A 26,203-nucleotide genomic window follows, 5' to 3' on the forward strand; every position below is an offset into this window, starting at 1 on the left:
ATGTTCCTTATATAAATGGTTTATGTAAAGTTCAGAAAGAGACGTTACATAAAACATTAAGTCATTTAAAAATATTTTTAAATCACTTATTTTAAAAATTGTTAATTAGTAAAATCCAGACCTCCTATAAGAGGGCACAGAGCAAGATAGATAAAAGGACATTTTGAACCTAACAGTATATTTGGCAAGAAAAAAAACACCCCACAGTGGGCATGGTTATCTTTTGCTGGTGGTTCAGTTCTAACCTATGTCCATGGGCTTCTCTTATACTTTCTTGAATCTGAAGTCTTAGCATCTTTCCTAGGTCTGAGTTTCTCTTCCTAGATATCCTAGTACTGGTAGCACCCCCAAGGAGGCCTTTTCTTTTTTTTGGCTCATTCGTCCCCCTTCTAGAGACCGGCATCCTGCCTTGAACCCCAGAATTCCATTACAGATGCTCTGCTACCTGTTAATCAGTGTGCTCTCTTTTGCTGGTCAGCTCCAACATGCTCCTTATCATCTGATCCTGAGCCCCACACCTTCTTGCTCTCCCACTTGTTAGGGCACCTATGACACCTGATTTTAGCTGCCGGACTGGAGCACCAGTTTCTCCCTGCATCCTCGCTGAACATCGTATTATAGGGATTCGACTTCCTCTGAGGACCTGGGTCTTGATTATACAACTCGTCAGGCCTTCCCTCCTTTAGTTTAGTGGGTCTAATTCTAACTCTCAGCTCCTCTCATTCTGCCTCATCCAACTGCAGTTAACCATAATTGTTTGTCAAGACAAGACAAAAACCAAAACCAAGAGGAGTATATGAGACAAACAGAAAGTCCTGCACATAGACCCCAAAATGCCATTAAATGTGGTAGCAGGCAGGATGGTAGAACATATTGATGGATGATCGTGTGAAAAATACCTAAGGTTTTTAGTTGGCATGAATATATACTTTTAGCTAATAGTGTGATAGCTATTATGATAAATATAGCTACGTGCTATATTAATGCTAACTACAGTTACAATATTATTATAATCTGGGGCCACATTGATAGATGAACCCAGATAAAGGGACAACAGTCATTCTGTACCTGCCTGGTGAGATCACACCTGGAATTCAATACTGAGTCATAGGTTAAAAATTAAGTGGGCAACAAAAAAATCAGGAGCTATTTGTCTGAAAACCATTATCTACAGAGAAACACAGGTAACTGACAATATTCAGCTGAGATAAGGGCAGTGAAGTAGATGGAAACTACTCACCTCCTCCCAGGACTGAACCGGAATTACAATAAATCATAGAACCATCATCCTGAAAAACCAACTGAAGACTAGTGGAAGAGAAGACTTTATAATCAAGGATTTACAGAAGAGACTGGTAAGAAGGGCCGAGATGTGAAAAGGGCTGTCCCCACACCCACAGGTGGCAGATGAAAGTCTGGAGGGATCTCTTAGTTGCAAAGGTCCTTCCTTAGGAGCAAGGGTTCTCAACCTCATATTGGAATCCCCAGCCCAGAGCACCTGAGCCAGGAAGAGGAGCCCAAATAAGATTTGGCTGTGAAAATCAGTGGCAATTCCGACCACCAGGGAGAGACAGGAGTCTGCTAGAAATCCAAGCACCCTCTTAAAGGGTTCCGGTGGAAGGAAGGCGGATCAGAGAGGACTGGAGTCATGCAGGGGGAAACTGGGTTGTGTGCCTTAGGGAAGAGAGCTGAAGGGACAGCTGTACTAGATCCCTCCTGACACCATCCACAGACACCGTCTTTCCTGGGTCCACTGTTCTCCATGCTGTCAGCCTGGGGAGTGCACTGGCCTCACCCACCTGACTTCCTGTGGCTCTACACGGCTGAGCTCATGCCCTGCATAGGAGCTGGCTGTCTGTGGCCAGCCTGGCAGCAGCACAGACTTCTTTGGGGAGCTCTCAAGAATATCTGAGCACATTCGAGGGGTGGAAAAGACAACAGGGAAGGATGGAGTTGTGTGACTCTAGGGCAAGGGCCATGTTTCCCTCACACGCTGACCAGAGCCACCACCGACCCTGTGCAGAGCCCTCCCTCCACACACCCATATCTTGGTCTGGGTTCATCTGATGAATTCTACTGTCCTCACCCTGACGACTCTCTGAGACCCCGCCCACCACACAGATCTGCTGCTCCCAGGCAGGTGGTGGTTGGCTTTGGTGTACACTGAGGCTTTTGTTGAATGGTCTCAGACCTAGAAACTCGATGAATCTTACTTGCCCCTACCTGGTGATTCACTAAGAACCTACCTGACACAACTCGAGTACCACCAGAGGCATTTTCAGTGACTGAGCCTGGTAGGCAACCAGGAGGCAGAGTGTGTCTTGGGCCTTTTGCTCACCTGCCCCCAGGCATGGTGCTGGTAGAAGCCAGGCTTAAAACACAGCTTGGTCCCTACCATGTACCCAGGCCCCACAGAGGCAGCCACAAACTGGATTGCTTTGGAGCTCCAAACTGGTGACCCAGGGCTGGTCACAGGCAGCGCCTGACATTGACCTGTACTAGAGTCCCTCACAAGAGGCCCCAGAACCAACACACCAGGTGACAGGCTTCAGGCCACATCAGAGTATGACCAAATTAGTCCATAAGTGGCACAACCGAAGGGAGAGGTCAGCAGGCACCAGACCCAGCTGGGGTGAATTGTGCCTTGTGGGGTTAGCAACCAGACAGCAACTCGTACACTATGGTCAAGATTGATCCTCATAGTCAGCTAGACTGAGAATCAACACCATCTAGATAGGCCAATAGCACTCAAGACTCAACTGCAACAGGAAGGCTCACATAAGCCAAACGAGAGACATGCCTGAAGCACCTAGCTCAGGTGACAAGGGAGAGATTGTGTCACCAAGCCCCACAGAATACCTACTAAAAAAGGCCACCATACCAAGACTGGGAGGCATAGCAGATCTACGTAATACACAGAAACAAATACAGAGAGACAGCCAAAATGGGGAGCCAAAGAAACATGCCCCAAATGAAAGAACACGAGAAAGCTCCAGAAAAATAACTAAATGAAATGGAGGCAAGCGATCTACCACATATAGAATTCAAAGCAATGGCTGTAAGGATGCTCAAGAAACCTAGGGGAAAATGAATGAACTCAGTGAGAACCACAATAAAGAGATAGTAAACACACAAAAGGACCTAGAAACCATAAAAAAAAGAACCAGTCAGAGAAAGAGAGGTACCATATGATTTCACTCCTATGTGGAAACTAATGAACAAAATGAACTAACAAGCAAAACAGAGACAGATTCATAGATAGAGAGCAGGGGAGTGGGTGAGTTGAAGGGCTGGGTGGTGGTGGTGGTGAGAGGGTTTGAAAGATTGAGAAAAAAACAAAAAGAGAAAAAACTCATGGCTATGGATAAGAGTATGGTGATACCAGGGGGATAAACGGTATTGGAAGGAGACTTGACTTGGGGTGGTAAACACACGATACAATGTACAGATGATGTGTTGTGGAATTGTGCAACTAACGCCTATATAATTTTGTTAATAAATTCAATATAAAGGGAAAACAAACAGGAGTGACATGTTATTTACACATATAAAAGCCTAATATGCTACGTGTCTGACTGTTCGACCGGTTGCTATGACGCACACTGACCACCAGGAGCAGACACTCCGACCGGTAGGTTAGCCTGCTGCTGGGATCCGGTGATCCGGACTGGGTGAGACAGGCCAGACATGCCCTGGAGCCAACCTCCCACGGTCTCTCCCCGGCCTCTAAAATATTTCTTCTAATTAATCTCCTTTCAATGTGCACAAATCTGTGCACTGGGCCTCTAGTAATAAATAAAACAAAAAAACTAGGAAATACCTAAAATTTCCACATATTTCTCCAAAACATTTCAAATCCACAAAGCTTTTTTTTTTCCCAAACAAATCCTAACAGTAATGCTTTTTGTTGTTGTTGTTAATTCTCACCCAAGGATATTCTTCCATTGATATTTAGAGAGTGGAATGGAGGGGGAGAGATAGACACATTGGTTGCCTCCCGCACATGCCCCAACCAGGGCCAAGGATCAAGCTTGCAACCGAGGTACATACCCTTGACTGGGACCCTTCAGGCTGCAGGCCAACACTCTATCCACTGAGCCAAACCAACTAGGGCTCAGATGCACAAAGCTTCTGGACTGGTATTTGATTTTGCATTTCATTGATACATTGTTGTAAAAATGCTTTGGCTTTTTCCTCAGTGAAATGAAACAAAAGTCATAATTAAAGCATTCATGGCTTCAATAAAATGGTTGTATATACAGCTGCAGTGATATTTAAATATGAAAGCATTTTAGTTGAATATGAAACACACATAGGATCAACAAGAAGCTGATTTTAATAGGTGTGATGGATAATTTAAAGAGGGCATGATTCCCAGGTTCATACTCCAAATCACAGCAGTAAATGATTTCAGCAGTTGTCTAAGTTATGGTGTGTTCCAAAACTAACAGTAAGATAATTTCATCTTGAAAATGTAAAGGCTATTTTCTAAATTTGGGATGCAGCTATAAAAGTGTTTTTGCTATCACTATTAAGTTGGCCTCGAAGACTGCAAATTAGACCACTGTCCTGAAAAGCTGCCTTTTTAGGCAGCTTAATCAGTTTGGTTATTCTTTTCAAGTAAGAGCTTTGTTTACATTGAAAACTTGCAGTAGATTGATAAAAATAATAAAAGCACACATATAGACATCGAAACTTACACTCTTAAAAAAAAGAAAAAGAAAATCAGTAACTAAAACTGGCAGATTTTCCTTTATAGCTTGCCTTTGATTTATACATTTCTATTTCTTGTCCCAGGGAGGATAGTGAAGGCAAGATTATGGTGCTTTAGGTGCAAACTGTCTTCTGGATTATGCTAGGTGCTCAAGACCGTTTATTCAGCACAAAGTATTAGTTTTTGGCTACAAAAGTTCAAAGATTTACAGAAGGCTGCTCTCTGGATATCTGTGGTTGAACTTTAGTTCTCTTATTCAAAAACTTTCCTATTCTTGATCAGTGTTGAGAAATGGCATGCTCACAAACACAGTGAACTTATCATCTACTTCATAAAAAAAAGTCATTACTAATATTGATGAAATCAGTCTTTCTCTAACACTTTGTTGGGTCAACCTGAAAACCTTTCCTTTTTTCCTGTCCCCCAGGACTGGAAGACCAGGTGGGGGGACGATTCCATCTGACGGGAACACCTCAAATTGGGGTTGTGATTGGCTCCCGGCACTGTTCACCTGGGAAACTGCTCCCTGATCCATGGATCCCACAGTCATGGCTCTTAGCAAGGTGATCAAGAACTCTAGTCCCTCAAAGTCCTCTCAAAGTGGAGAAGCAACAGTTAAATGCTGGTTGTTTGTCTATAGCTTTGCCGAAGTGAAACTGAATTTCAGTGATGTGCTATGATATAATCCTAGAGGAATGATCATTTGTTTGCTAGATCTTTGGATGCTGGAAAGAGGGAGGGAAGCAGGCAAGTCAGCAGAGAAAAAGAAAAGGTAAAGAAGAGAACAAGACCTTACTGAGCACCTAATGTATTCCATTTACTGTGTTAAATCAGCTTGTTTAGTCTTATAGCTTCATTAAGAAATAGAGATCTCACCCTGCTCTGATAGCTCAGTTGGTTAGAGCATTATCTCGAAATGCCAAGGTTGAGGGTCCAATCCCCAGTCAGGGCAGATACAAGGAACAACCAATGAATGCATTAGTGGAACAACAAATCAATGTCTCTCTCTCCCTTCTCTCTCCCTCTAAAATCCAATCAATAAATAAAAATTTAAAAAGAAAATAGAGATCTCCATTTTATTGGTGAGGACATCAAGGCAAATAATGGTTACTTGCCAAAACCACCCAGTTAATGGTTATCTTTCTGTGGCGTGAAGCCCCCCACCAACCCAAACTCCATGCCTTCCATTGCATTATGCAGAAACATCTAAGTGTAGCTGGAATAGAGGAAGAGGAGAGGGAAGGGAGAAAGGGGAAAAAGAAAAAAACAAAAACAAAAAGAATGTGAGAAAGCTCTGAAATGCTGCCAATAGTTTTTTAAGATTAGTCCTATCTGAGGTGAGGGTAATCCTAAGCAGGAGGTAAGGTAGGCATACCTTGACCCATCATCTTCCAGTTTCTGGGTCACATGGCTCCATCTTTGTCATTTCTTAAGGAGCTATTTGGTAAATTCTCAACTTAATGCTCATCCCTCCCAGAGACATTACTATGTAATAAAACATTTTGCTGCCCTGGATGGTGTGCTCAGTTGGTTACCAGGAGGTTGCCAGTTCAATTCCCAGTCCAGGGCACATGCTGGGGTTCTGGGTTCAACCCTCGGTACGGGCATGCAGGAGGCAGCCAATCAATGTTGTGCTTTCACAATGATGTTTCTTTCTCTGTGTCACTCCCCCTCCCTTCTACTCTCTCTAAAAATCAATGGAAAAATATCCTTGGATTAAGATTAACACCAAAAATAATTGCCAAAAGTATAATGACAATGAGAAGAGAACATTTATTTGCTTTGTAGGGTAATCCAGCTTCCAGGTTAGCCTTATAAGCAGGAGGTCTGGGTTTTATGTTGCAGAGACAACTTTCTTGAGTATTTTTTTCGGTTTCTAAAAAATAGCATTTTTAGATTCCTGACACCCTGTCACCTTTCACTCTGTTTTTTAAATGGAGAGGAATTCATTCCGTGGAGGAAGCTCTTCCCTATCTCTATAGCAATCTGATTTGAGGTCCTGTAAATATGTTTGTTTCTATTTCAGTAGGAAAAAAAAAGAAGAAAAAGAACCAGAAATGAAGAATACACTAGAAGAAATCAATAGCAGATTAGATGAAGCAGAGGATAGAATTTGTGATATGAAAGACAAGGTATCAGGAAACACCCAATCAGAGCAGCAAAAAACAAAACAAAACAAAACAAAACACAACATTTTTTAAAGTGAGATCGTTTAAAGATCTGGGAAAACATGAAGAGCAATAACATCTGCATCACAATAACATCTGCATCACAGGGGTACCGGAATGAGAACAGTGTAAGCTAGGGATCAATAATCTATTTGATGAAATAATAACTGAAAACTTCCCTGACCTGGTGAAGAAAAGAGACATACAGGAAGCACAGAGCGTCCCAAACAAAATGAACCCAAAGAGGTCTACACCAAGACACAGCATAATAAAAATGGCAAAGGTAAAAGACAAAGAGAGGATCTTAAAAGCAACAAGAAGACAGTTAGTTACATACAAAAGAGCTTCCATAAGACTGTCAGCTGATTTAACAATAGAAACATTTCAAGCCAGAAGGCACTGGAACAAAATATTCAAAGTAATGAAAAGCAAGGACCTACAACCAAGACTATTCTATCCAGCAAGACTATCATTTAGAATTGAAGGAGAGCTTCTCAGACAAGAAAAAGCTAAAGAAGTTCATTATAATCAAACCAGTATCACAAGAAATATTTAAGGGGCTTAAGAAGAAGATGGAGCCGAAACCAGTTTGGCTCAGGGGATAGAGCGTCGGCCTGTGGACTCAAGGGTCCCAGGTTCGATTCCGGTCAAGGGCATGTACCTTGGTTGCGGGCACATCCCCAGTGGGGGGTGTGCAAGAGGCAGCTGATCGATGTTTCTCTCTCATCGATGTTTCTAACTCTCTATCCCTCTCTCTTCCTCTCTGTAAAAAATCAATAAAATATATTAAAAAGAAGAAGATGGAGGAAAAGAAAGAGAAAGAAACCTAATTGAAAAGAAAGAAATGGCAATAAATAAGTACCTATCAATAATCACTTTAAATGTACATGGATTGAATAGTCCATTCTAAGGACCTAGAGTAGTTGAATGAATAAAAAAAAAAGACTTATATATATCCTATATAATAAATGGCTAATATGCAAATTGACCTAACCGCGGAATGACCGGATGCACTGACCTAACACGCACTGACCACCAGGGCGCAGACGCTCAATGCAGGAGCTGCCCCTGGTGGTCAGTGCACTCCACAGGGGGAGCACCCCTCAGCCAGAAGTTGGGTTCACAGCTGGAGAGTGCAGTGGCGGTGGCAGGAGCCTCTCCTGCCTCCGCAGCAGCACCAAGGCTGTCCAACTGCCGGCTTAGGCCCATGGGGAGTGAGCCTAAGCCGGCAGTCAGACATCCCCTGAGGGCTCCCAGACTGCGAGAGGGTGCAGGCCGGGCTGAGGGACACCGCCCCCCCCCCCAAGTGCACGAATGTCGTGCACCGGGCCTCTAGTGTTGTCCATAAGAGACTCACCTCAGAATGAAAGACACTCCCAGGCTGAAGGTAAAGAGATGGAAAAAAATATCATGCAAATGGAAACAAAAAAAGGAGGGGTAGGACATTCCATAATGATAAATGGATCAATTCAACAAGAGATATAACCCTTACAAACATTTATGCACCCAAAATAGGAGGACCTAAATATATAAAGTAAATATTGATGGACATATAAAGTAAATATTGATGGCTGATGTGCCCAGTGGTTAGAGCGTCGGCCTTTGCACGGAACGGTTGTGGGTTTGGATTGCAGGTTTGATCCCCAGCCCTAAGCACGTGTGGGAGGCAACTAATCAGTCCCTCTCCACCCCTCTCCTCCCCTCCCCTCCCCTCCCCTCCCGTCCCCTTCTCTCTCTCTCTCTCTCTCTCTCTCTCTCTCTCTCTCTCTCTCTCTCTCCCCTTCTCTCTTTTTCTTTCCTCCCTTCCTCCTTTAAACTCTAAAAATCAATGGAAAAAATATCCTCAGTTGAGGAATAACAAAATAAATACATTTTAAAAATTAAAAAAAGATATTCACCAATGTTACACCCGATAAGGGGTTAATATCCAAAATTTGTATAGAACTCATATAACTCAACACTAAAAAAACAAACAATCCAATTAAAAAATGGGCAGCAGACCTGAATAGATAGTTTGTCCAAAGAGGACATACAGATGGCTAATAAACATATGAAAAGATACACAATATTTCTAATCATCAGAGAATTGAAAATTAAAACCACATTGAGATACCATCTCACACCTGTCAGAATGGCTAGCATCAATAAATCAACAAATAACAAGAGTTGGTGAGGATGTGGAGCAAAAGGAACCCTCGTGCACTGTTGGTAGGAATGCACATTGGTGCAGCCACTATGAGAAATAGTATGAGGTTTCCCTAAAACTTAAATATGGAATTGCCTTATGACCCAGTGATTCCACTTCTGGGTATATATTTAAAGAAACCCCAAACACTAATTCGAAAGAATATATGCAACATTATGTTCATTGCAGCATTATTTACCAAAGCCAACACATGTAATCACCCCAAGTGCCCATCTATAGATGAGTGGATACAAAGCAGTAGTACATATAGGCAATGGAATATTACTCAATCATAAATGAAGAATGACATCTTATCATTTCGGAGAGTGTGGATGGACCTAGACAGTCTTACGCTAAGTAAAATGAATGAGTCAGAGAAAGACAAATACCATGTGATTTCATTTACGCTGGAATGTAAAGAACAAAATAAGTAAACAAACAAAACAGAAATGGGCTTATAGATACAGAGAACTGATTGATGGCTGCCAGACAGGAGGGGGACTGGGGAACGGGGTGAAAAAGGTAAAGGGATTAAGAAGTACAAATTGGTAGTTACAAAATAGTCACGGGTATGTAAAATTCAGCATAGGAAATATAGTCAGTAATATTGTAATACTAACTATGTTTCCAGGTGGGTACTGGAAATATCAGGGGGATCACTTTATAAAGTACATGACTAACCACTATGCTGTACACTTGAAACCAAAATAATATTGAATGTAAACTGTCATTGAAAAATAAAACAAAACAACGAAAATGAGTAGGGGAACCTAGTAATTTCTTCACATTTTTGCATGACTATTTGATGAAAGAATAAGTGGATTTCCTCTAGAGGCAGAACTAGGTGGGTGCCATTTCAGAAAGTCATATTTTGATTCCATTTGTGGTGGAACATCCATAGAACTGGGAATTGTGTGAAACAGTTCAGCCCTTCTCCCTACCAGGGTCTAGATCAGGGGTGGAGAACCTATTTCCCGACAAGGGCTATTTGGATATTTATAACATTATTCGTGGGCCATATAATATTATCATCTTAAAAAGTAGCCTGTTATATTTGGTCAAATAGTTCATTAACTCACCCCTAACGCCCTGGCAGGGCCAGACCAAATGATTTCGTGGGATTCACATGGCCCGTGGGCTGGACATCCCCCACGTCTGGACTAGAGGAATAAGATGATCATCTGTTAGAGACATCACCAAGGAATTCCTTGTAACGGATGCATAGTATGAAACAGAAATCTCTAAGGGCTCTTCTAGCTCAAACATCGTGACCTTATTTGTTTTCTCAAGGGTCCTGAGTTAAGTTAATTCAAGTATGCAACTCAAGTTGCAGGAGGAGATAAACTTAAACAGCTCTAACAATGACAACGGTATTTGACAGAGAATGAATATTTATTCAACAAAGAACACAAGCCAACATTGACCAAAATAACAGATTTCAAATATTTATACTTACAACAATAAAAAAATGATTCCAATAATTTGACAATGCTTCAATCAGGAGGCCTACACCTTTTAAAATTTCTTAGAAACACCATCTCTGTGTTTGTCTTCATTCTATGAGAAAGCACAGATATCTTGAAATAGCTGCAATTACTTTAAAAAATTGAGATACTGTATTCACAGAACTTCTCCATCAAAAGATATAATGTTAGAAGTAAATTTTCATAAATCAGTGCACTTTCCACACTGTGGCACATCTTGGCAAAGCTATATATACAGAACCTCACTCACAGATCAGATCATACTCACTACCCGAACTCCCTTAAATGACAGAAAATTTTCTACAGAAATTTAGACATAACAGATTTTAAAATCCCATGTCTACAGTACATTGATGAACACTTAGCTTTCCCCAAGCAATCTACATATGTTAGTTTCCCTCACTCAGTCCTTATACAGTTGGTCTTGCTTGCATTTATCAGATATCCTGTCAGACCTTGTAATTTCTGCACTCTGATTTAAAACCACACATCTGTCCAAATGAGAAGACTCAACACTCTTAAAACTTAGCCTACTGATTTCATTAGAAATAGTCACAAGTAAATAACTTTTTAAGACACAGCTCAGAAATAGGGCTGAAGTTCTCTGAAATTATGGTATTTATTAAATGTAGTTACCCTTTTATATCCATTTTTTTACCTTTGAGGATTAATAAAAGCCATTCTTAGTATCTTCTTCAAATAATAATTTGCAATAGTTTAAATTACATATGCATTAATGAATTTGAAATGTGACAACTTTCTAAAACAAAAAATTTTTAAATTGGGTGTGAAAAATTTTAATGCCTATGTAGCCTCTGAATGTTGCTGGGAAGGTTAGTATACATTTGATATTTGCCCTGAAGATATGATCCTCATTTAATATGGTTTATTAAATACCTGAAATCCACTCACTGACCCCAAACTGTATTGCAGATATTTTTAGCAATAATTTTGCTTCCTTATCATTTTTCAAATATAAAAAAGTTGGGCATATCTGAAAGTTACTTTGAATTTACCAGTGTGTGTGTAAAGCCTGCTTAATAATTACTAACCAGTATCAAATTATTTTGCAGGCCAGAGAGCACAGTTAGTGTGTATGACAAATGAGCTGTATACTCATCCATGTTTAGCACCACTGGGCCATGAGTTTCTCATTCACATTTTCCAAAGGCTTACGCATATGATATACACCTGCATTTGTGCAGAAAGCATGATAAAGACATTCGGTGTGTGAAACATTTTACATATTCTCCCATTGTACTGCATCTGTAATGTGCCAGAAAAGAAATTAGTGCATCATTCCAAAATGCTGTTCAGCCATGATGAGACTTCTGGCATACAATACAGCTTTTAAAAAATATTGCAAATACATTTTCTACTTTAAACACAGTATTTCTATGAAAGCAGAGAAATACAAATCTTCACCTACGGTAATATTTGTAAATAATCATAGTGAGAAACTACTGTAACTAGTCTGTCAGAGAACGATAACTCACTTCAGGTTCACCATATTTATTCTAACTGAAAATTATCTGTAAAGAACTTCTGTCTTTTTAAGAATTATAAACTTTTCCTCGAATGCATATTTCCTTTGATGAGTCCCTTGTCAATAAAAGAGCAAATAAAAATCTATTATTAATAATAATCTACTATCTAGTTTCCAATGACTTTCATTTATATTAATTTGTGTCATGCTTACAAGCCATTGAGACAAATATTATTTTTCATATTTTATAAACATAGAAAATAAGGCAGGCCCAAAGAAGTTACCATGTCCCAGTTGACAAAACCAGGAAGAAATAGATATAACAAGAACCTAGGTCCTCAGACTCAAATCTCAAGTCTTGTCCACCAGACCACACTGTCTCATTCAATCCCTTTACTATGCCAGTCTTGATTCTCTCAAATGCTAAAGGAAAAGCTGAATATTTAACTGCCTTCTTCAACTGCAACGGACTGAATATTTGTGTCCCCAACACGTGGGAAACCTAGCCCCCAATGTGATAGTGGTAGGAGGTGATGCCTCTGGGAGGTAATTAGGTCCTGAGGGGAAGCCCTCCTGAATGGGAGTAGTGTGCCTATAAAAGGAACCCCAGTGAGCTCTCTTGCCCTTCTACCATATGAGGACAGAGCAAGAAGGTGGCTGTCTATGAACTAGGACGTGAGCTCTCATCAGACACAATGCACCTTGAACTTGGACTTTCTAGCCTCCAGAACTGTGAGAAATATATGTTTGTTAAGTCACCCAGTTTATATAGTAGTTTGTCACAGCAGCCCCAACTGATGAAGATATCCGTTTATCCCCACATCTGCACTGTAACTGGGTCCTATTACAATCTTTTGAAAAACAAGGATGCAAATATAGTTTTCTGCAATGTCTCCAGTCACAGATTATATAATCTACTTTCTCAGCTCACATTTTCCCCTACTAAACATTTTCCATTGACCTAAGAGTAAATATATAAATATATAACATCTGAATGTAATGATGCATGAAAAGTCTCAAGCCTTCCGATATATTAACTGATGTTAATTTTTCTCATTGAAGTGTTTAACTGGAGAGCTAGAGCATAGCTGTCCTTTGTCATTACAGAATGCAATACCGTTTCTGTGTCTAGGAAATTTTTTCCAGACCGTATTATTGCAAACAATGAGGATTCAATCCAAATCAGATCTCTATTTCTAATACACAAATGCACTAAATCAGTTCAAAGAAACAATGTTAAGAGTAAAAGATTTTATGGTCCTAATCCCATTTCTTTAGCTTTTAAACCTCATTTAAAAAATCATAAAAGCTTTTCAAAGCACGTGAATTTCATTTGACAATCTCACCCCAAAGTCTCCCAAACTGGAACAACAACACTCAAGTTAGGCATCTTTACTTTCCACTAGTCCTTACTTTACTTTGAAAGCATTTCCAAAATAACCAGTGACAAAATAAACAAATGATGATCAGATGGTATTTAGAGTCATTGTATGCTTAGAACTGGCAGGTACTTCAAAGATCCCTGTTCTCTGACCCCAGGCAGGGATATAGCTAAACAATTCAAAATGGGGTTTTTGTCTTCTTACTCTCACTGAAAATTGATTTAAAAGTCATTTTATATCCCTTCAAAATGTTTAGTACTACTTCAAGATGTTTCTTGGGTCGATCATACAGCTAACTGAAATTTAAATTCACCTCTTTGAGTTCTCTCTCTGGGAAACAAAGTATCAGTATCCCTGATAAATTTGCTCCTTTATTTTAAATAACCCCTTGAGAGGGGTTTTGGGGGATAAGGTGAAAAAAGGTGATGCGATTTAAGAAGGACTAATTGATATTTACTGTTAGGTCTATCAACTGATGAAATTGATACCCCCTTCCCTAGGAAACTGACCTTTAGATCATTTTGCAATCGACTTTCCCTTTCACTTAGACCACATTCCATTTACTAAGACCAGCAACTTTCCCCTTTGGACTTGCCCAAGATCTGGACCTGCCCGGAGAATTCCCTACCAAAAAAGCTCGCCTAGGATCCTTTAAAATCTCTGACTCACCGTCCCTGGGTGCTGGCACCATTTGGGGGCTTAGCCCATCTGTTTTCCAGATGACCTAATAAATTCATAATTCTTTATGCATTTTGGCCTCATACACACATCCTTTGTCGACCCTAATAGTTACAAATAAGTCCTGGGGACTTAAGGTAAAGCATAGGAAATATAGTCAACAATACTGTAAAAGCTATCTATGGTACCAGGTGGGCACTTGAATTATTGAAGGAGACACTTTATAACCAAATGAATGTCTATCTGCTCTGTTGTACACTTGAAAGTAATACAAATACTGTTGAATCCAAACTGTAATTGAAAACTAAATAATAAAGAATACCTTGAACTACTCTTTAGAGATCCGAGAAGTACCCAAAATGATCACTAGCAAGACACTTAGTATACCAGTTTATATCCCTTACCAATTGTTTCAGATCTTGTCAATATAGCAACTTTCAAATAACAAACACCCTTCCCAAATTTAGTTGTGGTTCTGAGACCTGGAATGGAACTAAGATTTATCTAGTCAAGTGTTTCTCTTCTATTAATATCCACAAAGGCACTGGAGAGCTTATTAAAACAGAAGCGAGCGGTCCTCCCCTCAGAGTTTCTGATTCATTAGGTCTGAAGCAGGACCCACGAATGAGCATGTCTAACAAATTCCTAGCTAATGTGGCTGCTGCTGGTGCAGAGACCATTTATAAGAATCACAAATCGATGACAGCAGTTCTCAATTTTGGCTTCACATTAGAATCGCCTGGGGCACAATAAAATGAAACCTAAATCCAGGCCCCACTCCCACGGAGCAATTCAAGTGGTCCAGGTAAGGCCAAAATTATTATTATTACCATTTCTAAATCTCTGTAGGAGGAGAAAGCCCACAAGAAAGATTAGCAATAACATATCTGGGGAAAGTGCCTACCTTTTAAGTCTTCTGAACGTTTCCCGTTTCCCTAGATGTCTAGGGTGCCCCCTCCTCACCTCCCCAGACTGTAAAGGCACAACTACTATCGCCCCCATGAGCCTCAGAGGCTCAGCTATGTGAGGCAGGGGAACAGCGAGTCACTGAGTCAAGATTTGCAGGACGGATTGGAGGAGGAGGGATTAGAAACAAAGGGGCAGCTGAAAGGCTATTTCAACCATGTGGGCCAGAGATAATAAGGGAAATGTTTAATGTATTTGAAAAGAAAGCAAAGAATGAAATAGTCACTGTAAATGAAAATTCACGCCACTGGCCAACACCCGATAGAGAAGCAGGAGTCAAATAGGTTCAGATTTTGATCCTATGCTACTGTAGTACCTTCCGCAGTTTCTAGCACACAGTGCACCATAAATACTGGAACACTGAAGAACTGACCCTACAAAAATGCAGAAGGCAGAAAACAGTATGTTCAGATGTTTAGGAAGGGTGTCTCTACAGCCTTTGCCAGAGAGAGGCTGCAACTCATCACATACAGATGGCAAGGATGTTGGCTGGCTATTTTGCGTATTCCAAACCATAAGGCTTTAAAAAAAACACAGTTTTATTTCCCGTGATTCTGTGGGCGGTTCTCTTCTTCAGGGTGTTGGCTGGCACAAAGGTAGCTGGAAGATGCAAATGTCCTCATTCATCAGGCGGGGAGCTGGTGCCGACTGCTGGCTGGCAGATCCCTCATGTGAGACACTTCACGTGGCCGTTTGCATGACCTTACACAGCGAGGCAGCTGGGGTCTAAGATGGTGCACTCCAAGCACAGAGGTGAACGCTGCAGATCTGTTATGGCAGAGCCCTGGAAGCTAGCGTCACATCCAACACATTCTAGTGGCCAAAGGAGTCACACGGCCAGCCCAGGTTCGAGGAGAGAGGAAGCCAACACCTTTCAATGGGAAGAGTGCCAAGGAATTGCAGCCATGTTGAACCACCACAGCCCATTCTCTGTCCCCAAATTTACATTCCCACGCATACCAGGCCTGCTCACCCTCTCCCAAGTCCCCGCCCCCCAAAGTTTTAGCCCACTACAGCATCAAGTTCAGGCTTCAAATCCAGGATCGTGTCACCTAAATCAGGTCCTCAATGCTATGAGACAATGTCCTTAAGTCTCTTAGAGACCCTTACATCTAGCTGAGAAGATCTAGGAGGTTCTGCCTTAAATCTTTTGAAATCTTAATACAAAGGTCTTACAGCTATGCCCTGGCTTTTATTTTTAGCCCGAGACCAAGTTTTATGGCAGTAGTGTTCTGGACCTAATCTTTAGACCTGAGGCCATTTCTTCCTCGAAGTACCTTTTGCTGGGTAAGGAAGCTGGCCATAAGAAACAGTTTTATTTATGACCCTAGAAAATTATCATCCGCAAATATCTCCTCTAAAGTTGACTTAAAATCTGAATAGTCTCTTTTTAAATTCATCTCTGCAATACTTTGATTATAGGTGGTTAAAAAAAATAAGCTAATTGGCACTTCAATATTCTGCTGGAAAATCTCCCAAGTTAGATCCACAAATTCATTAGGTTCATTTTCAATCTTCCATGTAGGGGACAGTCTTGATTTTTCTGCCATGATGAAAAAAAACAATGGTACCATTTTATGTTCTCCAATAGCAGTTTCCTCACTGTTTTTCCGGGCAACATTTTTTTTTTTTAATCCTTACCAGAGGTTATGTTTTGATTGACCTTCAGAGAAAAGAGGAGGGGAGGGAGAAAGCGAAACATTGATGTGAGAGAGAAACATTGATCAGTTGCCTCCTGCACGCACCTCGACAGGGGATGGAACCCACAACCTAGGTATGTGCCCTGATCAGGAATCAAACCCGCAAGCTTTTGGTGTACGGGGCAATGCTCCAACCAACCGAGTCACCCATTGAGGACCCAGCCAACATTTAATAGCCTTCTCACTGCCCTTCAGGTCTTCACCACCATCTGGTCTCAAAGCTCATGCCAGATGTTTTGTTATGACAGCACCGCACTTCTAGGTACAGTTGTTGTTTTGGCTCTTAATTGCTATGTAACAAACCATCCCAAAACTCAGCAGCTAAAATAGCAAAATCATTCTCATGATTCTGTGGGATGATGAGGCAATCTGTTTCACATGGTGTTGGCTTCAATCCTGGGATGGCTGGAAGGTCCAAAATGCCTCAATCACAGAGCTGGCACTAGGGCTGGCTGCTGGCCTGGAGCTCAGCTCGGGCTGATGACCAGCGGCCTGGCTGCTCCTCCACACAGCCGTGTAGGCTTCCTCACAGCAAGGTGGCTCAGTTCTAAGAAGGAGCCTTTCAAGGACACGAACGCAGAAGCTACAATTCTCTTTAGTCCAGCCTTAGAAATAACCCCACACCAGGCGTCCTCAAACTACGGCCCCCGGGCCACAGGAGAGTGTTTTTGCCGTTTTGTTTATTTACTTCAAAATAAGATATGTGCAGTATGCATAGGAATTTGTTCATAGTTTTTTTTTTAAACTATAGCCCACCCCTCCAACGGTCTGAGGGACAGTGAACTGGCCCCCTGTTTAAAAAGTTTGAGGACCCCTGCCCCACACCATTTCTGTCCCATTGGATTGTTTCAAAAAGGAAACAGGGCCAGCTCAGATCCAAAGGGAGGGGAAACAGAGAGTCTATCTCTTGATGGGAGAATCACAAAATATTCACAGCCATCTTTGACCCCCCATAGGAAGTCGTGAGTATTTAAGTAGTAGATAGTATCATAGAAATGAATTAATAACTCTTCGAGAGAGTGAATTTAGTGAGTGAATAACAGAACTTTTCTCCCCTAGATAATATATCAGATGAAGAAGGACTACCAGACACAGAGCAATAAAGGGGGAGAGAGAAGCAGGGTCAATGAAATAAAGGAGAAGCACGGTATTTCTAGAACACTAAAACCAAATAGTTTCAAGGAGAGAAGCTGACATCATAGTCCAATAACACAGAGAAACTACAGGAGAATAGAGATGTGTGATACCATTCTGCAACCTCTTACCCAAAGCAGTAGAGTGGTCTAAGAAACAATCATAAAACTATTCTAAATATTGAGAAAATAACCCTAATCATTTTAAAGCCCCGGCAGAAAGTTACTGAACACGGCAATTAAAACCATGGGAACAACCCTAGATAGCCCAATAAAAGCTCAGTCACTCTGAGTTTTAAGGAACATTCTTTTTTAAAATTATTTTTATTTTATTGTTTAAAGTACTCCATATGTCTCCTTTTCTCCCGATTGACCACCCCCGACCCCTCCCAGCCCCCAGGACAAGCCCTCACCGCCCCAATGTCCATGTCCACTGGTTATGCTAATATGCATGCATACAAATCTTTTGGTTAATCTCTTACCTCCCCAACCCCCCCGCCCCCCTCTTTGAGGTTGGATGGTCTCTTCAGTGTTTCTTTGTCTCTGGATCTATTTTTCATCAGTATGTGTTCATTATATCCCACATATGAGTGAGATCATGTGTGACTTATTTCACTTAGCATAATGTTCTCCAGGCCCATCCATGCTGTTGCAAATGGTAAGAGGTCCTTCTTTTTTTATAGTAGCATAGTATTCCATTGTGTAGGTATACCACAGTTTTTTAATCCATTCGTCTGCTGATGGGCACTTAGGCTGTTTCCAGAACATTCTTTACTTATCCTTGTTTTTCACAGTCATGGAATACATCATGTATTAATTGATTAATTAATTTTAAAAAATTTAAAGGCAGGCTAACTTCTACGTGCAGTGCCTCATTTATACGTCTGGAGTCTTGAAAGCTTGACTACCCTATGTTCTCCTACAGATGGACCTTGAAAGCTTGTTTGGAGGTTCTAGCAGCTACTCATATGCCCTTGACTGAAGACCGGTCCTCTCCTCTGGGAGGAAAGTCATCTACTTTGGGAGGGATGCATGTGGACTAGTGAAGGAGGAAGGGGACACCTGCCTAACCAGCCAGATCAGCTGAATCAACCCTGGCGACCAATGGGGTGACAGATGTCAAAGCTAGATTGTCCTCCCATCCCATCATGTATTTAATTTAGATAGTGATTATCTTAGAGAAAAGACCTCTTAGTTCTTGGATACTTTTAGTGAACTACCAAATTAACTAGAACACATTTAAAGAAGTTGCAGCCACATTATTATAATACTAGTGGCCCAGTGCACAAAATTCGTGCACATTAAAAGGGAAGAGACCCAGACCTGGCTGGCCCCACCCCCATCAAGCTCCGCCAGTGGGGGAACGCAGCATCACGTCCCTGGCCGGCGCCAGGTGGGGATGCAGCGTCAAGTCCCCACTCACCCTCGCATGCCTCGCCGTGCACACAGCCCCACCCAACCGTGCCTGCCGTGCACGCAGCTTCCTGCTGATCTGTCGTTAAGGCGTGAGGGCATCACGACCATTAGCATATTAGCTCTTTATTATATAGGACTAGAGGCCCGGTGCACGAAACTCGTGCACGGGGTGGGGTGGGGGTGTCCCTCAGGCCAGCCTGCACCCTCTCCAATCTGGGACCCCTCGAGGGATGTTCGACTGCCCGTTTAGGCCCGATCCTGGTGGTATCGGGCCTAAACGGGCCGTCAGACATCCCTCTCACAATCCAGGACTGCTGGCTCCCAATTGCTCACCTGCCTGCCTTCCTGATTGCCCCTAACCACTTCTGCCTGCCAGCCTGGTCACCCCTAACTGCCCTCCCCTGCAGGCCTGGTCCCCCCTCAACAGCTCTCCCCTGCAGGCCTGGGTCCCACCCAACTGCCCTTCCCTGCAGGCCTGGTCACCCCCAACTTCCCTCCTCTGCTGGCCTGGTAACCCCTAACTGCCCTCCCCTGCAGGCTTGATTGCCCCAACTGCCCTCCCTTGCAGGCCTGGTCCCTCCCAACTGCCCTCCCCTGCTGGCCATCTTGTGGTGGCCATCTTGTGTCCACATGGGGGCAGCCATCTTTGACCACACGGGGGCAGCCATCTTGTGTGTTAGAGTGATGGTCAATCTGCATATTACTCTTTTATTAGATAGATAGAGGCCTGGTACATGGGTGGGGGCCAGCTGGTTTGCCCTGAAGGGTATCCCGGATCAGGGTGGGGGTTCCCTTGGGGTGTGGGGCGGCCTGGGTGAAGGGCCTGTGGTGGTTTGCAGGCCAGCCACGCCCCCTGGCGACCCAAGTAGAGGCCCTGGTATCTGGGATTTATGTATCTTCTACAATTGAAACTTTGTAGCCTGGAGTGGAGCCAAGCCTCCTGCTCGCTCTGTGGTGGCCGGCAGCCATTTCTTTTGGGGTTTGTGTTCTTCTATAATTGAAAACACACTTTGTAGCCTGGAGCGGAGGCCTGGGCCGACCAGGGCTGCAGAAGCTTTGCTTCCTCCATTGCTGGGGGCAACCCTTGCCTCCTGCTCTTTCCAGCTCAGTGGCTGCCGCCATTTCTGTTTAGATTTGTTTACCTTCTATAATTGAAACTTTGTAGCCTTGAGTGGAGGCTTAGGCCGGCAATGGCAGGTGGAAAGCTTGGCTTCCTTTGTTACCGGGGAAACCCAAGCCTCCCTCCTACTCTCTGTGGCTGTAGCCATCTTGGTTGGGTTTATTTGCATATTTGCTCCTGATTGGCTGGTGGGCGTGGCTTGTGGGCATGGCTTGTGAGTGTGGCAGAGTTAGGGTCAATTTGCATATTACTCTTTTATTAGGTAGGATTATTTGTTGAGCATAAACCACCAGTGGCTGCATAATTCTTAGAGAGAATGTGTAACTTCAAGCCCTTCTCCACCACCTTCATTGTTTACAAAAATGTCTCCCTGACACCCACCCCCACCTCACAGTAAGAAAGCCATAAAATAGAGCCAAAATCAGTGCCTCTGCAGTTTCCTGTGAATCATACATGCTCTCCTTTCAAATGACTGGTTGAAAGCAGAGATCATCATTCCAGTCACTTCTCCTAATTCTTCCATAGGTGACCTACCTTCACAATAGCAGAATCATATGGACTATATACTCTAGGAAGAAACCAGAGAGATCAAAGTCCAAGTCTTTACAAGTAAGGAAATGAAAGTTCAGAGATGTTCAAGTGGCTTCTCTAGGGTCAAAGGGTAAAACAAGGACTTATGGCCAAGTTTCTTAATTTGAAAAGAATTGGATGGTTAGCAGTACTGATTCTGGCCATGTAGCCTAATTAATAATAGACCTTCCTAATAAAAATAAAACAGGGTTTTGGAACATGAAGCTTCAAATACAGTCCAGAACAATTCTATGTTACAAGTTTTCAATTATAATTCAAAATGAGTTGTGTTTTTTTTAACTTTGGAGCAGACAAATCAGTGTATTATTGAAATTCTTAAAAAATATGAGTAAGTGACTCATCTTAAACCTTTCTCTAAAGTTAACATTTATATGTACTCAATTATGGAGGCTAGAACTCCAAAGGGATACCAAGGAGATACAAGGCCTTGTTCTGCTTTCATAGGATTTATATTCCTACTAGATGCCTGGCGCACGAAATTCATGCACGGGTATGGTCCCTAGGTCTGGCCTGTGATCAGGGCCATCTTCCCCCGGCTGCCGGCCTCACCCCCCACCGCCACCCACCCCCAGTTCCCCTTTCAACATCAGGCGATCGGAGCCTGCCAGCTGGGGGGAGAAACCAAAAGGTTGGCCAACTGTAAAAACCAAGAGGCTGGGGGCAGCTCCTGCATTGAGTGTCTGCCCCCGGTGGTCAGTGCGTGTCATAGTGACCAGTCGTTCTGCCGTTTGGTTGACTTGCATATTACCCTTTTATTATATAGGATTGTGGAGGGAAAATATGCATAGCTGAAAGCACCCCATCTTATAGCGTCACTTCTGTGCCAAAATGGGTGCAATGAAGGCTAAACCTAAACAGTACTACATTTGGTTCCATACAAACCAAATAACCCAAGAGAATGGGTGAAACATAACTGAGCAACAGCACTTGTCAGAGAAGGGTCAGAACATTAATCTGTTCATGCAACGAATATTTACAATGCCTTCTAAGTGGTCGGGGAAATACAGGTATGTAAGGTAGACAAGACCCCTGCTCTGAGTGCCTTACTGGGTAGTAAGGAAAGAGAGACGATAACCAAGTAGATAACACAATAAAATCAGAAATACTACAAAGACTATAAAGCTACTTTAGATTGGAGGGTCAGGGAAGGCCTCTTTAGAGGGACTGCCATTAAAGCATAGATCTAAATGGAGCCAGACATGTGATGATGCTGTGGAGGGTCATTCCATGAAGGAGTAAGAAGCTCAGGGTGTGTGAGGATCAGAAAGGAGGCTCCTCAGCTGGAATATCAGGAGCCTGTGGAAAGAAGATGAGCGACAGAGGACTTGCTGCCAAGGTAAAGAGTTTGGAAAATACACAGTTCAGGAGTGACAGAAAAGCCACCGAAGAGTCATAAGTGCAGGAAGAGTTGATGATATTAGCTTTTAAAAATTTATAGTCAAATCAATGAATCAGCAGGAAAATGTGGCTATACTCAAGAAGTCAAAGGATCTCCATCTTCAACTATAAAAAGAAGGGTGTTCAGAATGCCAGGGAACAGGCCCACTGTGCTCACCACTGCTCCGCCTCAACTCTACGTTCAGGGTGACACACTTTTAAGACATATGTTGTGCTCACACTAGAAAGTCATGCTATTTCATACAGTGCATAAATCAAAGTCAAAAGCTCTGCCACAGAGCTAATCTAAGATTAATCTTCTACAACTATAAAAGAAGAATGATGTTTGCAGGAAGCAACAGAACAAGGACTTATTTATTTCTGACTTACCTACTCTAGGAAAGCATGGCCATCTCTTACTTATGAAAACCTGGCAAACCAACTCTATGCATTAAAAATACCACCTAAACAAAAGTCAGAAAAATACAGACATGGAGTCATGCAGTCTAAGTCTGTTGGAGACATTTATTATATTCTTTAGATTTTTAATGTTAAAAATGAAAAATCTCTCTCTCTCTCTCTCTCTCTCTCTCTCTCTCTCTCTCTCTCTCTCACACACACACACACACGCACACACACTTTCCTATATACAAAACTGACAAAGCACAGTAAGATAACATTTTACCAAAATGTATATAGATTTAATTTTCTGTTTAACTTGTTTAAAAACATCAGGATTTTACTCATGCCATCTATAAAAATAGTTATTTTTTTTACATACTAAGTATTCATTATTTGTTTGCCCCAGGCTACCAATGTAATAGTAATTATCTTTACCATGTGTTCACAATTCAGAATGTTAATCTTACCCTATGAATGCTGGTCAACTGGAAACTTTGCAATTAGTTTCTATTTGAAAAATTCCTAAAGAGAAATCATAAACATATTGTTATATTTTATGCATCACAGGACTCCAACACAATTTGTCAATTTATATGGTACTAAAATTTTTAACATACTAAAAAGTAACTTTTAAAAAAATTAAGTGTTGCCCTAGCCGGTTCTGCCCACAGACTGAAGGGTCGAGGGTCTGATTCTGTAACTCAGTTGCAGGCTCGATCTCTGGCCCTGGTCGGGGCATGTGCGGAGGCAACCAATCGATGTGTCTCTCTCACTTCGATGTTTTTCTCTCTCTAAAAATCAATGGAAAAAGATCTCTTCAGGTGAGGATTAACAAAAAAATAAAAATAAATTAAAAAGTGAGTGTTGTTAAAGAGATCACCTTCTGACCTCTCATAAAAGGTGTTAACTAACACGCAGGGAAAGAAACAAATCACTATCAGAAATTACAGATTTAATCTCATCACCATGGCAACTTATAAAGTGTAAAATGTGAACATTAAATTTTTAGTGAAAAATGAGATAAGCATTATATCTAAGGCACCACTCATTTCATAAATAAAAGATAGAAACACCAATTGAAAATATTTATGCTTCTTATAGAAAAAAGGAAAACATGGGGGAAGGAAGAAAGATTTAATATTTGAGATTGTTTTCTCATTCCAGGTTTTTTTGTTTTATTTTTGCTGGACTGCTAATTATACACAATGTGCCATTGTAAAATTCAATGGCAAAACACAGATCTCCTTTGCCTCATCATTTATTACAGGCTTTCTCGATGTTGTTATAGTTTTTCCAAACATAATTCATACATGGGTATGTCATAGTTTACAAAACCATTTCGCTACAGAATATTAGATTTTTTCTTTTTATTATTAATAATGTTGTAAACATTTCTGTACTCTGTTCGTATGATTTCTTTTGCATAGACTTTGAAAGTGAGAGTAATGGGTCAAAGAACATGAATATTTTAAGGCCTCTAATATGTAACATCAAATTATTTCCCAAGAAGGTTATGCTAATTTTCTTTCCTATAAACAATATATCAGTGAAACTCCACCAGATGTTAGAATCACCATTAAAAAAAAGGCAAAAAACAAACCAACCCCAACAACAACAAATAAAAGACACTTCACTAATTCCATGAAAAAATGATCTTATTATTGCTTTATTTTGCATTTCTTTGATTAAGTGGGGTTGAATGCTTGCCAATGTTTTATTAATGAGTTTCATTCTTTTTTCTACTTATTTACCTAAACCAGAAGAATATATTGCTGAGAAGATATAAATGTAGAAGTTTAAAAAAGCTTTCTCAGAATGACAATTTGTCATCTCAGAGTGCAACCATTGTTGTCAGGTAAACACACACTCACACACCACCACCACCACCACCACCACCAACAACAACAACAAAATGTACTTCAGTTTCTTTATCCAGGCTAAAGCCAAATCACTCTAATTTTAGGAACCATAGCAGAAGTTATTGGCTTTTTTCCTCCCCAGCAACAAACAAAAGAACAAGTTGGAAGGATGAGCATGCAAAAATACTAAATGGCAATGCTTCTCAGAACAGAATAAATAGTCCATGTTAGGCAGGATAAAAACAAGCCTGGGACTCACAGTAATTCTGCAGACCCAGCTGCCCAGAGACAGCATCTGTGGCTCCTCCAGTTTGCTATGCTAATGAATGTTACAAAACTAGCATTCCCTCCTCCCTCAAAAACATTTTCTTTCCCCAGCAGCAGGACACAAGACATATATTTCCCCTTAAAAAGTCAATTCCAGAAAGTCATCTCCAAATCTGGAAGACAAGCAAAACACTGAGACTTCCCTTTCTCAAGTAAGAGCTTCTGTTCAGAAGGTTCCCCAAAAGAGATTTATAAGGGAATACTCCCCAGTGACTATGGCTTAAGGAACAATAGGGGCAACCAGCCTTCTGATAGAAAACAAAGGCCCCAAGGTTTTTACTGTGAAAATTGAGAAGCCTGAATGCTCTTATTTCTTGCTTGTCAGTAGAAAGAATGGAGATTAACAAAACAAACTCTTTTGTAGTAAATCGAAGAACTACTGTAAAATTTTGGAATCTGAGAAGGGCTTTCCATTTGGGTGAGTTTGTCTTGTAGTGAAAAGTTAAATAAAATTCTACAATTAATGATTTAGCAAGAAGTCAAGAATCTCCTCATAGTCACTTGATGTCATTTTGCAGGTCATCAAATACGGCAAGAATCACTGCAATATCCTAGTCACTTTGCTTTGTGCAATTCAAAAGTTTAAGACTTTCAGTGATGTGAAATTAAAGTAGCCCATTTCATCAATTTGAAAGGAACATGTCACTTTACCATCTGTCCCACCCTGGGATCACGACCATGAATCACTTCCCTGAGCCACCTTGACCTCCACAGGCTGACTCCACTGCTCTTCCATCTCTTTCCCTAGAACACTTTACTAATAGTTCTCTCACACTGTTTTATAGTCTACCATAAGCTATTGCCTCAAGGTCCTTGAGGACTGGGGCAGGACTCCTGGGACCTACCCCAGTGTCTCTTCCCAGTGCTAGATTCAGGGCCTGGATATCACAGTGGCTTCCATGCACCGATTCATTGAAGGGGTGTTGAAAACAACTCTGGAAACGGAATTAGATTGAACAAAAATAGTATCTACCAGAACCTCTCTCAGGAATTGTTCAGAATGTGGTTGGAAGGAAAGATAAGGAATCTGCTATTTTACTTCCGGTCCGTTGAGATCCTGAGAACGGGCAGAGGGGGAACCAGAGGGCCTCTTTGGCTACGCTCTTCCCTGTCACAGAGTGCTTGCCTTCGCCTCTTAACAATGTCATGAACCAGGACTTAAAGAATAACAGTCTGAAGTGACATCAAATCATTAGCCTGCCCAGGGTAACACGT

At 41.5% G+C, this 26,203-nt stretch overlaps 1 protein-coding gene across 8 annotated transcripts in view; it reads right to left on the reverse strand.

The window, feature by feature from the left end:
* The window catches only part of LRRC8B (leucine rich repeat containing 8 VRAC subunit B), an 80,338-nt gene that overhangs the window by 14,424 nt on the left and 39,711 nt on the right, over positions 1 to 26,203 (reverse strand). For 3 of the 8 annotated variants that reach the window (XM_079776612.1, XM_079776613.1, XM_079776619.1), the window contains 2 exons: positions 23,270 to 23,324; positions 10,524 to 10,624 (listed from right to left, as the gene is read on the reverse strand). The exons of 1 other annotated variant lie outside the window; for it this stretch is intronic. The gene's annotated coding sequence lies outside the window, so the exon portion shown is untranslated. The remainder of the gene's footprint in view (positions 1 to 10,523; positions 10,625 to 23,269; positions 23,325 to 26,203) is intronic. 4 more of the 8 variants (XM_079776616.1, XM_079776614.1, XM_079776615.1 and 1 more) reach the window with 2 other exon arrangements.

Source organism: Cnephaeus nilssonii, assembly GCF_951640355.1.
Source record: "Cnephaeus nilssonii genome assembly, chromosome: 7".
NCBI classification, from domain to species: Eukaryota; Metazoa; Chordata; class Mammalia; order Chiroptera; family Vespertilionidae; genus Cnephaeus; species Cnephaeus nilssonii.